The 17467-nt window shown below is 40.3% G+C and overlaps 1 protein-coding gene across 8 annotated transcripts in view; it reads left to right on the forward strand.

Moving 5' to 3' along the window:
• LDAH (lipid droplet associated hydrolase) overlaps positions 1-17467 on the forward strand; it is a 101330-nt gene that overhangs the window by 40418 nt on the left and 43445 nt on the right. The gene's annotated exons all lie outside the window — the stretch shown is intronic.

The following is a 17467-nucleotide window of genomic DNA, read 5'->3' on the forward strand; positions in this document are numbered from 1 at the left end:
ATACAGAAGTGCTGATGCATAGGGGCACATGTACCCCAATATTCATAGCAGCACTGTCAACAATAGCCAGCTCATGGAAAGAGCCTTAATGTCCATCAAATGATGAATGAATCAAGAAGATGTAGTTTATATACACAATGGAGTACTACACGGCAATGAGGAAGAATGAAATCTGGCCATTCGTAGAAATGTGGATGGAACTTGAGGGTGCCATGCTAAGTGAAATAAGTCAGGCAGAGAAGGACAGATACTGTGCATTTTCACTCATAAGTGTAACAGGAGAAACTTAGCAGAGGACCATGGGGGAAGGGAAGGGGGAAAAATAGTTGGGGAGAGTTAGGGAGGTAAACCATGAGAGACTCTCTTGAATACTGAGAATAAACTGAGGGCTGATGAGGGAGGAGGAGAAGGAAGCAGGGTGATGGGCGTGGAGGAGGGCACTTGTCGGGATGAGCACTGAGGATTACATGGAAACCAACTTGACAATAAAGTATAAAAGAAACAATAAATAAATTTTAATTTTAATTTTAAAAAAAATCTTAAAAAATAAAAACTTAAAAATATATATTTTAAATAAGAGTACTTGCATATTTGAAATAATAGCATTACCATTTGTGATGGTTAATTTTTTTTTTAAGTTTATTTATTTGCTTTGAAAAAGAGAAGGAGAGTGGGTGCATAAGCAGGGCTGGGGGTGGGCAGAGAGAGGGAGAGAGAGAATCCCAAGCAAGCTCTGTGCTGGGCACGGGGCTCGATCTCAGAAATCATGAGATCATGACCCAAGCCAACATCAAGAGCCGGATGCTTAACTGACTGAGCCACTTAGGCACCTCCATTTGTGGTGGCTAATCTTATGTGTCAACTTGACTGGCTAAGGGAAAGCCAGATAGCTGGTAAAACATTTCTCAGAGTGTCTGAGGATGTTTCAGCAGAGATTAGCATTTCAATCAGTTGACTGAGAAAAGATTTGCTGTCTTCATTGAGAGTGAACATATTCCAATCCATTGTAGTCTCAAATAGAACAAAACTAGGAAAGGGGGATTCTTTATCTCTCTTCTTCAGCTGAGACATCCGTCTTTTCCTGCCCTCTGACACTGGAGCTCTGGGTTCACTGGCCTTCGGCTCTCGGCCTTACACCGTCAGCTCCTCTGGTTCTCAGGCCTTTATACTCAGACCAAGTCATACCACTGTTTTCCTGGTTCCTACCGTGCGGATGGCAAAATGTTGGGACTTTTTGGCCTCTATAATCATGTGAACAAATTCCTATAATAAGTCTCCTTTTATCTATATATATATATCCATACATATATATCTATATGTGTATATATATTTGTGTCTGTATATATATCTTAGTGTTTTTCCCCCTGGGGAACCCTGAAAAATACACTGTTCTATAAACATAGAGAAGAAAATACTCATTTCTGAGTCCTTCACAGTCTGTTAACTTAATCACCGATCTGTCTTTTTGGTTTTTGTTTTGCTTTTCATCGATTCTGCGTGTAATGTATTGTTTCTCTTCTGCATATTTGAAAACAGTTGTTGAACACATTTGTTTTGAACCCATCTCTCATTTTTGGCGTGCATTCACATGTCTATTGGGAAAGAAATACAAACTCATCTTAAGGTTAATGCAGCTTCTTACAGCTCCTTCAGCTTTAGAGCTTTCTAATTATTGCTGTACTTCCAGGTGTTCTTGCCCTCGGACTAGTGGTGAAGGGGGAAAGAAAGATGAAACACGAGCTTAACCTAGTCTGTTTGTGGAGACATAATTCATACTGTGATCATAGAGTTTTCAGAGAGAGATGTGAAACTGTTTTCTTAGAGAGGGTGTTTTCTAGAAAATAACGCGTGTGATAAATTGTCCATAAAGGTCGCCCGGGGAAAAGGGTGAACATCTGTATGATTTTTTTTTTATTATTCAAAAGCTTTATCTGGTTTCAATTAACTGCATTGTTGAAGTCCCCCCACCCCACCCCTCTTTAAACACCTGGCCCAGTTAAAGTCGGTGGTGTGATCGCTGCTGAAGTGTTGAAATTTCGGTGTCTGGGCTACTCTGAGACGGCACCGTGCCTGCGTGCCTGAAGTTAGCATGACACGCTCCATTTAAGACGCATTGGACAATCAAGTCAGTTTGTGTAAGCCAGAATGTTGCAATCCCTAATCATATTGCCAAAAATAAGTTAGCTGTTATGTTTTATAACATATGAAGTGTGATAATAAGAAACTTGTGTTTCCATCTCTTCTGTTATTTTAACTGGAATATTTGACTCCCATAAGATTTTGAAGACATATGTGTAGTTTAGTAGCTGGTTTATTTGGTTTTATTTTGGTTCAGTTCTTTATAATATTTTTATAACTAATTATAGGAAACTTTGGTCTTAAAATCATTTTAAGAGACTTACTGCACACTCTAGATGTATTATCTGGCCTATATTTTAATATACTAAAAAAAACTGGCTCCTTTAAAAATCTGGTAATAAAAATGTTTTTGTTTCTTTAAGCAAATTTGGTACATAGAATTATAGAAATTCTTCCTATGCTTTTAATAGTAATGTCCAGAATAAAGAATTTAAATAGAAGCTGGAGAAAATAGTTAATTGGAAGACTGTTAAATAGTAGCTGTCATGACTTCTAATAATAAACATAGTTCTAGACTCATAGGATCTTAGAACTGAGATGGGCTTTAGGAACAGTCTGGTCCCATCTTTCTTTCCTGGACGGGAACTGAGGGCACAATCCCTTGCCAGGATGCAGCCTCAGCTCTGTCTGCATCCAGGGACAGGGCACAGTTATATTAGCCGTGGGTATAAAAAGAGTCTACGAAGATGTTTGACAGTTCTTTCGAACTTTGGATGAGAGCAGAGCCGCAGGTAGCACACTATACTCCTGGACTCTACGCGGCAGGCTTCATGCGGTCCATTAGGTTGCAGCTCAGGGAACAGACCCCGTGAATGGGTGCTGTTTTAGCAGTTTGGGGGTAGAGGCGGAGTAACCAGAGCAGTAGTAGTCTTATCCCCATTATTTAGAATCTTCTTTCAACAGTGATCCTCTCTCTGTTAAAAATGTGCCATCTGATTTTGCTCAATAAATTGTTTGCATTAAGTTCAAGGTGGGAGTTTAAAGCCCTTGATTCTTAGACTCAGCACTGAGTCTTTAGGTGAACCTCAAGTAGTTTAACTTTTATTTTCCTCTAAGTATTTACATAGCATTTTATGAAAACACTTCATTCCCTTCCAGGGATAGCAGATCCTTCAAAACCTTAATTTTTTATATCATTTGGCCTTTCTTGGGGGAAAATACACAATAACATAGAGTTTCCTTTGTCTGGTTGGCAAAAAAATCTTCTCTCTAAATGAAATTTCCAGATTACTTAAACTCACTTTTTGAAACACCAAGATTCTTTTATCCAGTTGGATAAAAATGTGTCTAAAATGCACTATTTACTTATCTGTGTCCTTCAACAATGCATATTGATTATGGAGGAATTAGAGGTTCAAGGACATCATTTTGATAGAACATCGTTATACTACAGTAAAATACAATCAAAGGGATTTTCCTATGTCCTCAAGTTTCTTATATGAGATTGCTTTTAAAAAATAAAAATAAAAACTCATCATTTATTTTATAATTTCTCTGTCTCCTCCCTCAATGTTAGGCTCCATTTTTCTTCCCTATTGCAATTTGTTACTACAGTTTGCTGCTAGTAGAAAAAAAGATAATCATGTTAGAATTCTGTGTTGAGTATGAATGAACAGGTCTTAAATGAATATACAAGAGAAAAATTGGTGAAATTAAGTACATGGATTTTGTTACTGCTCAGAGCTTTCTTTTCTTTTGTTTCATCTGGGATCCCTGGAGGCGTTTAACTCAAAATTTGAGAGACTCAAAACACACCTCAGGTACAGCTGAGAAGCGTGAAAGTTTTTACTGCAAGAGTTAAAATAGCATGTTAAATCACATGCGTGTTGATTTAAGAGTACCTCTTATCTACAGTAAGGAAAAAAAAATCAAAGGTTCTGCCAGTGATGATATTATTTAGACTGTGGTACACTTCCACTTTTCTGATGAACCTTCATGTCTGCAGTCGAAGGTAGATATGCGTGTGAGAAACACCCGTATAACATCACTACGCTGTGTTCAGCAGTTGAGATAAACTGGAGGGAGGGGGCAGAATAGGAGATCATTCACACGTCAGAATAACAGTTGTGAGAGTCCTGTCCCTAGATTAAGCAGTAAGAAGCAGAAGGCAAAATGAAGAGGTACCATACAGCTCTGAATGTCTTGAAGAAAAAGATGGCTCCTCACTGGGAATATCAGAAAAAGCTTTGTGAAGAGCTGACATTTGAGCAGGGGAGACTGAGTCAGCACTTAGAAATGTGTAGAGGTAGAGAGTTTGATGTGTGGGTGGTAGGGGGTTGTTTTATATTCTAAGCAATGGGAACAGTGTGAAAAAACTGGACACATGAAGAGAGCAGTGAGCGATCTGGTTTGGATGCAGCATAGAGTGCGTGAAAGGAGCAATGGGAGGTGAGCACCGAGGCTGATAGGAGTGGGGACAAGAAAGTTTGGACTTCAGGGTTTGGACTCTGTTTCTTGGACACCAAGGAGCCACTGAAGGACCTGTGATGATAATAGTCCTGCATCAGATATATTAGTGTCTCAATAAAAAGGAGAGTGAACTGGAGAGAGAGTATGTAGACTAAGAAGCTAACAACCAAGTGATAGGCAGGTTCAGATGAGAAATAATGAAGACAGTATATGGAATTTGCCAAAGGAAATTGTTAATAGAGGAAAGAAACGGGTCATAGGTGGAGAGCAACTTTATTTGACAGAAAGGAGGATAAAGAAGAGGAAAAGGCAGAAGATGTAATAATTTTCCAAACAAACAACTGTAGTCCATTCATGGGTTCTGAACCACTGCAATGGCTCTCATGGCAGAAGTGGTGTCATGGCGGAAGATACAAAGGAAATAATGAGCCGGCCACAGCATCTTAAAACCCCTGCCTGGAAGTGACATTTGTCACTCTTCACACAGCATTGGACACAGCAGATGGGAGAGTGTAAGGGGGCTGCAAAGAGTAATCCTCCTCAGAGCAGAGAAACATGTTGTGAACAGTAAAATAGCATTTGTAAAAATATATATAATAAAGTAAAATAGAATAGAAAGTATTAGAGTGTATTTTACTGTGAAACTTCTGTTTCACTTTTTATGGGGTGTGTTAATATCCTACATTACAATGTAGAGTGTATATCTTACTGTGGGTTAAAGTTAAAAAAAAAAATGTACCACTCACTAAGAAAAGAGAAAGGAGAATGTCAAAAAAGATGTAGATAATGTGGTGGGTTAAAGATGGCCAAAGATTCTTTGCCGTTCCTCTCTCAAGAGGTGAAGTCTCTTTCCCTTCTCTTTTGAATTTGGGCTGGGCATGTGACTTTCCCCAGTGGGATACAGTGGAAGTGATATTCTGATAACTCTAAGCTTAAGGGGACTGGGGGCTTCCATTTCTTTCCTCTTGGAAGCCAGCTGCCATATACAAAAGTCCAACTGCCTGAGACCACCATGCTGTGAAAAAGCCCGTGCTGGCCACGTAGGAGGATCACGAGGAACCAGATGTGAGTGAAGCCTTGGACCTCCCAGCCGATCTCATCTGCTACTGAATGCAGCCCGGGGAGTGACCAGCCAATGCCACGTGGAGTGGAAGTCCACTGAGCCCTGTTTGAATTCCTGACCCCACAGAATAAGAGTAATCATTGTGGTTTTAAATCATAAGTTGGGGGATGGTACATTATGTAAAAATAGATAACTGAAACAGGATAACAGATTTTAGTTCAAAGAGAACTTAAAGCTTCTAGTGTTGGTAATCAGAAGGTCATTAACGACCTGTATGAGAATATTTTTAATGAAATAGTGGGGGAAGGAGATTGGAAGCAGTTAGGTGATAAATGTTCCTGGTTCACTGGCATTGGCCAGTGAAGAGGAGGAGACAAAATGATAACTTAAGGAGGAGATTGGTCAAGAGAACATTTTTTATCCTGTAAGTGGGAGAGAATTTCTCATGCTGAGAGGAATAGCCCATGCAGAGAGCGATGCTGAAAATGAAAGAGAAACAGGACCATTAGTTGGAGGAACATCATCATCTATTTGTCTCTTAAACTTGCACCCTTGAAAACCAGGAAAATTGAATTTTTCTTAATCTTGGACTACACCCTTGCAAAAGTGTTTTTGTGATTTAGCTTGCTTCTTCATTTGATGCATGGGCCTCATATTTAGTTCTTCCTTTGAGTCTAGAAACCTGAAACAGTTTTTAAATTTGATCTATTGTCATCTCTAACACTTAAGCCCAACATTCATTTGAAATTTGCAAAAACAACTGACCAATGTCAGTGAGCCATGAAGCGGCAGAACCAGGACCCTGCCTTCTGTTTTCTGACTTTCCCCTTTATCTGTTTTCCAGGTGAAGTAGCTAGGGAGGTCATGATCATAAGGGGTAGAGTAAGTTACTCTGACAAACCACCAAAACCTATTTGACCTAAATGTAAGATCTCTACTGCTGTTCCTTTAGTACTTGAGCTCTTCAAATACACAAGGAAAATATTAATGGGAAGCAGGTCGATGCTTTTGTGGGGGAGTTCAGAGAATTAAGAGCAATGAGAACCTGTTTTCTAGAGCTGGTAAGATAAAGGACTTGGTGCTCAGGCATAGGCCAAGGGCAGAAACTGAACTCAGAAGACAAGGAATCAGAATTCTAGGATTGAGCTGGGGCAGAGCGGAGATGGAGTATGGAAGGAAGTGGATGGTTCTGTGGACACAGGGCACAGGAGTGCCACACTTGGGTCGTGAACCGTGAGTGACCCCTGGTACGTGAAAACCACAGAACTCGGACAGTCAACAGCTAGCTACTCTGCTTGGTGAAAGACTCCGTTTCAGAAAACAATAAATCCCCTATTCTGAGGAAGGTTTATATTGAATATGATGAAACGCTGTTTTGCCAGTCACTTATGCATCTATTTAAATGTATTTATTTATGTGTTTATGTGTGTGCGCACACATTATCTTTTCTGAATTACCCAGGAGACTACCTTGCTGAAAGCTGAACACATGGAAAGTTTCAACTTTTCGACTTCAGCCATTTTTTAGTCATCTGCATATTTTTTTAAAAATCCTAAAATTGCTTTCAAAGTGGAAAAATTGTGTGGGCTTTTTTCATCTTTTCATAACTCAAAAACTATTTAATATATTTTTCTCAAACTTTGCAAAAAAAAAAAATCACCTTTGGGCTGAAACCAAGCATGGAAAATTTCACCACAAAGGGCTAATTTTTTGGAAAGCTGCAAGAAAGTGAAAACAGGGGTTTATAATAAAACATTCTTCATGCATGTTAATACTTAGTACTTTATCTAATGCATTTCATCTGAGTATTTCTGAGCACTTTTCTGATTTAAGTATTGAACCATCTTAGTATTTGTGTATCCACGATACTGTCGAATACAGAAAATTCTCCCCTGCCTCTCACAGATCCAGTATATTGGGAATTAATGAGATGTGTTTAAGGGAACAAGTAAGGCAAGTGAAGCGGCTACTAGCCAGACAGCCGTCCACGCTGCCCACATGTTACCACCACCTCTTCCCGGCCTGGGCGTAGTTGTGAGGAGAATAGAGGACCCGAGGCACTTGCTCAGGTATCTGAGCCGGCATCTCTCAGAGCAGCAGCAGCATCACTTGGTGTCTTGTTAGAAATGGAGATCACTGGCCCCACTCAGACATACTGAGTCTGAGACCTTAGGGCTGAGACCCAGCTCTCCGTGCTGCCGGTGATGCCGGTACGTGCTCCCACCCACGCTTTCCAGAAGCTGGGAACGCAGAATGTATGGAGATTCCGCCGCCCATTAAATCTGCCCCTGGTCTTCCGGGAACAAGTCAGCTCTGTCTTCTCACATCGTCCCTTGGAAGCCGGAGAAATGCCAATCAGGTTCTCTAAAGGAAAAACCCTTTCTTCCCTGGATTCCATGTATCCTTGCTCTTTCTGCCTATGATCTGATCCACAAGCACAGTGACCCTCTTGAGTAGACAGGGTGGGTATCCAGATTGCTCAGGGAAACAACACTCCCAAGAAGTATCTTTTCATTTCCTTGAGTTATCAGGGTCAAACCTGGGGTGGGACTGTATATTTCACTGTCATTTCTTTGATTTAAGTAGCAAGGTAGCAGACGTTGGTCAGCAGAAGCTGGTTTAAGCCCCACATTTCTGGGTGCAAGTTCTCAATCTTATGTTTTGCAGTGGCCTCTGCATTCCAGCAAACCCCAATGCTTATGTTACTATGTCTCTAGGCACTGAAGTAGTGTATCTGTGGCATTGTAACAAATTCTGAAAATATTCTTCTGGTGAGGGAAGTCCTTGGTCAACTGTTGTATGTGGGCCTTTAGCTAATCACTTTGTTTTAAGAATAAGAGATTTAGACATAGGCCTGGGAAAGGTGTTTCAGTAGTTTAAAGCAGTGTAAAGTGGGGGTGGTTGGGTAGCTCAGTTGGTTGAGCATCTGACTCTTTTTTTTTTTTAATGTTTATTTTTGAGACAGAGCATGAGCAGGGGAGGGGCAGAGAGAGAGGGAGAGACACTGAATCTGAAGCAGGCTCCGGGCTCTGAGTTGTCAGCACAGAGCCTGACACAAGGCTTGAACTTATTGACCATGAGATCATGACCTGAGCTGAAGTCAGACACTAAACTGACTGAACCACCCAGGTGCCCTGAGCATCTGACTCTTGATTTCAACTCAGGTCATGATCCCACGCTTCGTGGGATCAAGCCCCACATTGGGTTCTGCACTGGCAGCATCCATGTGCTTGGGATTCTCTCTCTCTCTCTCAAAATAAATAAATATTTAAAAAATCATAAAGCAGTTTAAAGTTATATTCAGGTGCAGTCTAGCAAAGCATGAATCCAGCTTCTAAGCCAATATAGATAGAAAGGAAAGAGACTCCTTTTTAAATTGATCGTTTAAAATTTCTATCATGAAAAACTTCAAACAGAAAAATAAAAGTAATTGCAATTGTAGAATGAATCTGCAGAGCCCATTATTCAGATTAATATAGCTCCTAATATTGTGTTACCTTTGCCTAGTTTTTTCTTAAATACTTTCAGTTGAATTGTAGTCCTCATGGTATTTCATCCATAAATACTTCATTGTGCATCTTTAAAAAAGGACTTTTTCTTATATAATCACCATGTCATTTTCACAGCTAACAAAATGATAATTCTTTGATATCATCTAATGTAGTCAATATTCGGATTTTCTTTGTCCCCAAAATGTTTTTTTTTAAACAGTTGCTTTGTGAAATCTTAAATTTCAGGAAGGTAAAAAAGTAAAAAGTAAATGTAGGTTGATGTAGTAGTGAGAGAGTCTTAACATAGTAAATGTACCGTACATTGCTTTTGTAACTCAACACGTAGCTTTTTAAACTGAACATGAAATTGTTTAAAGAGGGGCACCTGGGTTGAGTGTCCGGCTTCCGTTCAGGTCATGATCTCACACGTAGTAGGTTCGAACCCAGCATCAGGCTCTGTGCTGACAGATAGGTCAGAGCCTGGAGCCTGTCTTCAGATTCTGTGTCTCCCTCTCTCTCTCTGACCCTCCCCTGCTCAAGCCATCTCTCTCTTTCTCTCTCTCTCTCTCTCTCTCTCTCTCTCTCAAAAATAAATAAAACATTAAAAAACTTAAAAAAAAGAAACTTTTAAAGAAAAATATGGAGAGAATGATTTTATATAGGTCATTTTAAACCTATCTAACTTGAGTTTCCATGCTTAGATCAGAGGATAATACAGTGCCTCCTCTCAATATTGCTTTTATCTAATAAGAAAACAATGAAAATTTGAACTGTTTTTGCCTTGTTGCATATTAGGGTGTAAAAATTTATAGAAGATACTTAGTTTCCTTCTAGATATTTAAAGTTATTAAGGATTAAATTATGAACTACTTTTACTATGACAGTTACTGCATTACTGTTGTTATCATTTGTGGGTCTCACTTAATCCATCCACCCAGGAGCTCTTTGAGGGACTCCTGTTCCCATTTTCTACATGAGGAAACTGAGACCTTGGACAGAAAGTAACTTGCTCAGGGTTAGACAACTCGTAAGTGCCTATGGTATGTTGGAACCCATGTGTCTTTGATTCCACAAAGTCCATGCTTCTGGACACTCAGCGAGAAGGTTAGCTTCTTATTACAGAGAATGTGTAGAAATCAATAAAAAGACAAGCAGCTTTTCCAATAAAGGCACAGAGGACACGAACAGATAATTCACTAAAGAAGAGCTAATAAAATCTATCAAAAAATATGTACCTAGCACAATGCATGATACAGTGTTTAATAAATTAGTATATGGTAGTACTTAATAATGTCCACTTATTGCATATGCAGAAGCACTTAATAATGCTTGATGAATGGATCGCAACAGTTATCAAAATGAGCTGCTACAATAGTAGCAGTATTTTAAAGAAAAGTTTAATGTTGTATGTGTATATACTTCTGTATACACTTTTAGAAAGTCTGAATGGGTAAATACCAGGTGGCTTATATTAGTGATCTCTGGGGTTAGAGGTAAGGGTATAATGGAGGTAGAGACTCTACATTCTTTCTACTATTTTACAATGACTGTGTGTTATCAGGAAAAAATAATTCCTATAAAAAACATCGAAACCCTTTGAACCTACTAATTCTTTTCTTTGGAATCTATATTAAGAAAAAATCTTGGGGCACCTGGGTGACTCAGTTGAGCATCCGACTTTGACTCAGGTCATGATCTCACAGTTCATGAGTTTGAGCCCCACATCAAGCTCTGTGCTGACAACTCGGAGCCTGAAGCCTGCTTCAGATTCTGTGATTCCTCCTCTCTCTGCCCCTCCCCTGCCTACACTCTGTCTCTCCCTCCAAAATAAATAAACATTAAAAAATATTTTTAAAAAGAAAGAAAAAAACTTCAAAGATAGAGAAAACACTCATGTACAAAAAATTGTCTTTTGTTGTAAAAAAAAATTGGAAGCACCCTAATGTCCAAGCCCTAAAAGAAAGGTTAAATAGAGTATAGAATGTGTAGCTATCAAAATATATTCCCAAAAGATACCATAATACACGAGAGTTATAGAATGTTAAGAAGGGTGTTAAACTATATACAGAGTATATGAATACAACTATGTTAACAAGAAAACATACATTTAAAAGCTTGAAAATAAGATTACCAAAGTGAATATAGTAGTTGTGCTTGGTGAATTTGGGGGTGATATTTTTCTATTTGTGTTGTAAAATTTTCCTTTTGGAGCACACGGTTGGCTCAGTCAGTTGAGTGTCTGACTTTGGCTCAGGTCATGATCTCAACGGCTCATGGGTTCAAGCCCCGCACTGGACTCTGTATTGACAGCTCAGAGCCTGGAGCTGCCTTCAGATTCTGCTCTCTCTCTGCCCCTCCCCTGCTCGAACTCTCAAACTGTCTCTCAAAAATAAACATTAAAAATTTTTTTTAATTTCCTTTAATGGCATATGTTTCTTCACTACTCTAATCATTTAAAGATTATATATTTTCTCTGTTTTTTCAAAAAGCAATTTGTAAGATCTTGTTCACAACAGAAAGTTGGATCAGGAGAGAAAAGTTTTGGTAATTTGTTAGACAGCATTCCATAACAAAAGGGTGAAAAGTAAAAAGGTGAGGTCAACTTCATGGTCTTTCTGTAAGAAAACCGTCCCCTAAGGCCAGGACTGTCACCAAGTCGGTAGCAGCATCTTTCACAGTTGCAGCAACGCTCTGGTCTTAACCGTATCTTGCCTACTCTTTGTCCTCTACTCAGTCAGCTAGGCTGTTGTCCTTCCCAGTGATTTCTTTATTAACCTGCTTCCCCCACACAGCTCCCAGAACAATTGGATTGTTGATATGTATGTGGTTTGATGGTCTCTTCATGATTGTTATTTGAATGTGATTTAAAAAAAATCACAGTTGGGGTTAGCATCACCATTCATCATACTGCTAGAGTGAAGAAGGTTCTTTTTTCAAAACAGTACAGCCCTATTCAAATCTCATTGTACCATGAGGTTCACAGTGGCTAGGACTCTAGGAGGCTCTGGGGTATGAGTGAGCGCCAATGCTAAGGCAGAGGTGTTATCTTTGTGAATACCCTCACAGTTAGACAGATACAGGTCCAAAAAATACCTCTCATATCTTGCTACATTTAGACTTTGTTATGCCAGTGAACTGGGTGTTCACAGACATACAGACTTGTAGAGCCCTAGTGGATGGAGCACCGCAGTCAGAGAAGAGAGAACCTCCAAGAGTGAAAACAGATGAACAAGATTCTGTGAAGTTGTTCTTCTGTGGCTGTTGTCCATTTTAGTCAGAAGATTCTTTTTTGGGTCTATTGTGGAGACCAAAACTGGAAACATGGTCTTTAAGGAAGGAAAAGGCTCTCTGGTATGGTTGTCCAGTGTGCATGTGGCTCTTTCGCCCTCCTTCTTGCTCTGATGGAAAATCTGTGAGCAATATGCAACAGAGGCCACAACAAATTCCCTCAAGTGGAAAAAGCCTAGCAGGCAGTGAGGGAGAGATGCTTCACAAGAGGGAAATGTGGTTGCCTTGAGATCTTGCATTCCAAGCCCGTTCAGACTAACTGCATTGGGTTGGGAAGAAGCCAGATTATCAGGTGTCAGAAAGATATACTGATGAATGGATAAAGATCGAAGCCAGCGTCATTTCTGGCAGCCTGTCCCTAAGAAAGCAGACAATACAGCATTCCCGGAATCAGTCCTACAGAGACCAGAGGGAGCATCATAAATGAAGTCTGTAGACAGTCCAGAAACTGCATTTCAACAAAGAATTTTAACTTATCTCCTCACTAGTAGAGTTCTGGAAGCTTCTATTGTAAACCAAATTGAGTGTTAGCGTTTCAGCCTTTTCCTTTTCCATAGCCTAGTACCCTTAGGGAAATACTGAGGATCTTCGTGAGCCCCGCTGCAGGGGAGAAAGGCTCTGATGGTTTCCATGATATTATATGTATATTAACTGAGGCCAATTCAGAAGTGATTTCATGAAATCTCAGGGGCAGATTCTGGTTACATGAGTTGCAAGGAAGTGCTCCTCAGGGTCCTCTGAGAGAGATGGTCTCCCTTGGCCATCGTCGCTGCACCTGCCTAGTGCACGCCCAGTGCTCCCTAGTGCTCCCTAGCTGTTATCACTTCTTAGCTACTCCTTTCTGCTTTCTCCTCAGCTGTCTTCTGTCCATCTTCCAAAATCATTTCACATGCAGACTCCTGTGAGAACTCTTTTCCGATTCACCTCATTCATTTTTATTGCCCTTCTTTTAAAATCTTTTTCCCATAATTCTTATATATTCCACCTGGTATCGTAAGTGGTGTAATTCATTTGATTCTCCCTATTAGATTTGTAAGCTTTTCTTTTTTTTTAAGTTGAGGTATAATTTACCCACAAGAACTCTTTTTTTTTTTCCTCTCCCTGCCTCCATCTACATATTTTCTCCTACACTGCCATTCAGTTCAGCAGTCTTCACTTCAGCTGTGTATAAACTTTTAACCCAACTTCTGCATTCTCAATTCAGTTACTCTCGTTTTTGCTTATGAAATTTCCATCTTTTAATTTTTGTTGTTACCAATTCTTAAAATTCTATTGTGTCTAATAGTCTCAGTATCCAAGTCTCATGCAGTTGCATTTCTTTCCTGCTTTTCCCTTCTTTGTTTTTGGTCATGTCTTCTTGTCCCTCAGTAGGTTTGTGTAGGAGTCAGAGTTCTTCAAGAAACAAGACCAGTGGGATGTGTTAAAGGGATTAACTCTAAGGAATTGGCCAACCCAGCCCTGGAGGCCGACAAGTCCTAAGAGCTGTAGTCAGTAAACTGGAGACGTAGGAGGATCCGCTGGTGTATCAGTTCTAGTCCCAAAGCAGGCAAGCTAGAGACCCAGGAAGAGCTCATGTCTCAGAGTCCAGAGGCAGAAGAAAATCAGTGCCCAGACTCAGAAACAGTCATCAGAAGGAATTCTCTCTTACTCAGCCTTTCTGTTTTATTCAGCCCTTCAGCTAACTGGATGAGGCCAACTAACATCAGGGAGGCAATCTGCTTGATGGGGCTACTGATTCAAATATTTATCTCATTCAAAACACCCTCATAGACGCAACCAGAAGAGTATTTGACCAAATATTTGATCAACCCCATGGCCTAACCAAGTTGACACGGAAAATGAACCATCACTGTTTTTTTTTTTAATTGAATACCTGACATTATATGTGAAAAATTGTTAAGACAATATGAGGCTTCTAGATTCCTCCATGGAGAATTTCCTTTTGCTTTTGACTGGCAATTATGGTAAATGCTGATCACTTTAATGCCATCTGGAATCAGGCTGCACCAATCCTATCTTTGTGAAAGTTGGTATATTTCCAGTTGGTTACTACTTCTAGGAGGTAGCCATTTAGTAGTTTTCACTGAAAGCCTAGGGTGCCTTCTCTTTCATGGGCACTGAATGCCCAAATTTGGACCATTGAGGCATTGTGAATTCCAGCCTCTTGTCCTCTGAGCTACTGCTCGCAAGTTGGTAAATGAAAGCTGTTTCAACACACCTTTCTTGAGTTTCCTTTTTCTCTAAAATTTTGGCCCTTTTAGTCTCTGCATTTGATGCTTTCAAAGGCACTTCACAGAAATACTTTTTCCAACTTTTCTAATTGTTGCTGGCAGGGAGATTGCTCTGCGGTAGGCTAGTCTGCCCGCGCTGCTTCCTATCTCCACCGCGACCAGCTGTTGCCTGGCTTCAAGTTCGTCAAGCTTCACTGCTGAAAAATATGCCATTTTGAATTTTTTATTCTTATATTTATATTTGTATTTTTTTTCTCCTGGTTTTCTCATTGTTTACATGTTAAACATCCAGAAAGGATTCTCTTGATTTATTTTTTTTTCCATTATCAATCTCTTTCTCCCTCCCCCTTTTCACTCTATAGAGAGAAATATGGGATATTTTCCCGACTTTTTTTTATAACTTCTGTAACTAAACTTTTAATTTCAGCCTTCATGCAAATAATTTCTCAGATAACTTCTTGTCTTTTCTCCCTTTTTGTAGTGTCCCTTTTACTTTCTGGCTCACTGGCTTTCTCTTTCTCTCTGAGGAGAACAAATTTTTGGAGTTTTGTTGTGCTTTTTGTACTATCGCGATTCATTCTGATTTCCTTTCTTCATGTTTTGTTTGTCAATCTGTCTAATATAATTGAAGCTTTGCTCAAATGTCGGGCCTTCCTTTGTTATCTCTTCATATTTAAGAATGAAGCACTAAAAATCCTCAGAGGTTTTGTGTGGGAGTGGGCCTTATCAGCGAGTCAGCCTCGCTGCAGGGTGATTGGACAGGTATCCTGACATCCTTTGTGTGGTATTGTCAGTGTCACGGTCTGTATGCTGTTTCTCTGGAGCCATTCAGCTTCTCCAAAAAAGTGTCCAAATCTCCCGCCTGAGGACAGCATCCTGGGAGCAAAGCAGGAAGAGAGGCTGATGTTGGCATGCGAGTGTCCGCACTTAGTGTTTAGGCTTTCATTTAAAACGTCTCTCCTGTGGGCCCTTTCCTCTGCCTTTCTCCGTCCCTGACCCAGCTCTAAGACCTCTCTCCTTCCGTTTCTATACTGAACGCCCCTGCAGTTCTGAGCTGGGCTTGCAGAGGAGGAGTTGCTTGGAGGTATAGGGTGAGGCAGTCATCTTAGAAGATTCGCTGCCCGTCAGCCAGACCTGCACTCATTCCGTCAGCGAGCTGCCGTGCGCTGTCACTGAGCACCTGCACTAGACATGAAGGTACTCATGAACAAAACCGAAAGGAAGTTCCTCGTCTGCTAAGGGGAAAGGGTAGTAAACATGAAAAATGCCTAAATTAATATGTTCAGTGGTGGCACTACCTTGATGAAGAGTGGAGCAAGTTCAAGGGGATCGGAAGTGCCATGGCTGGGGGTAGAGGGCAGTGGTCGGCTGTACTTAATTATTCAATGCTCTAATTGGAAACAATTTCATACTTGAAGAAGAGTTGGAAGAATAAGAATAGTACAAATAACACAATATACACGGGATGCCTAGGTGGCTCAGTCAGCCAAGCATCTGATTTTGGCTCAGGTCATGATCCCACAGTTCATGAGTTTGAACCCCGTGTCAGGCTTTGTACTGACAGCGCAGAGCCTCCAGCCTGCTTCAGAGTCTGTGTCCCCCTCTCTCTCTGCCACTCCCCTGCCCCTTCCCTCTTTCTTTCTCTCAAAATAAACAAACTTTAAAAAAAAAAAACACCATATACACTTTACCTACATTTACAGTTAGTATTTTACCTCATTTGCTTTATTATTTGTTCTCCCTCACGCCACCCTCTCACACTCCATCTGTCTCTGTCTCTGTGTTCTCTCATATATATATAGTGTAAGGCTGTATGTATACTATGTATATATTTATAATGTGCATATACACACATAGATATATATAGAATATTAGTTGCTGGATAAAATTTGAGCTGATGACAGAGTACAGTAAAACCTTGCTTTGTGAGCATAATTCATTCTGGAAACATGCTTGTAATCCAAGGCACTCGTATATTAAAGTGAATTTCAAGAACCACTGGTACAGTCGTGATCATGTGACATTCGGCGTCACATACTACTCACATTGCGAGTCACCACTCATTTATAGAGTTAAAATTTGTTAGAAATCTTTGCTCGTCTTGTGGAACACTTGCAAACCAAGTTGCCCCCAATCCAAGGTTTTGCTGTATGTGATTCCCATGTCCATCACAGCATTTTCAGATACCACGAAATATTTTTGATTGATAAATTAGTGACCTATCACATTTGTGTCCCACATACTCGTAAGAGCAAAGATGTTTACAGGCTGTCAAAAATGCTGTCTACCCCTGTTACGAGAAGGCGAGGAAGGCCCTTCCCCAAGACACTTGTCCATCCCCTCTCTGCGCTCCATAGAAGCTGAGGTCTCAGAAGTGCGGTGAGGCATGTGGGAGGACTTGGAAACGACCTCCGGTGTTGTCTGAGCCTAGGAGACCACCAAGAGGGATACTGCCCTCAGGAACCTGCTGTGTCTGTGTGTCAGTGGGTGCAGGAGAGCCCTCAGAGACCTATGAGGGAGAAGACATGTTAAGACATATCTTTGATACATCTCTTTTTTCCTGATCTGAAAGGAGGACCAGTCCTTACCAGTTTCATTATCAAAGCTGTTAATGGGCTATATGCATGAACTTCAGCTGTGTAGGCCAAATGAATTGTTTTCCCAAGTTTTAATTTCTGCCTCCTAGAGTCATAGTTTCCCTGGTTGTTGGATGTGCTTTTTGCCACATAAAATGAAACTTTAAAGCCATACTTTGAGCCTTCCTTTTGACTTCTGAGGAAGCTAAGAATGTTTACAGGGACAGCTTCTGGGCAGAAATCCCTTGTTGTGTGCTGCTTTGGCATGCT

Source organism: Suricata suricatta, chromosome 4 (genome assembly GCF_006229205.1).
Source record: "Suricata suricatta isolate VVHF042 chromosome 4, meerkat_22Aug2017_6uvM2_HiC, whole genome shotgun sequence".
Classification (NCBI taxonomy): Eukaryota; Metazoa; Chordata; class Mammalia; order Carnivora; family Herpestidae; genus Suricata; species Suricata suricatta.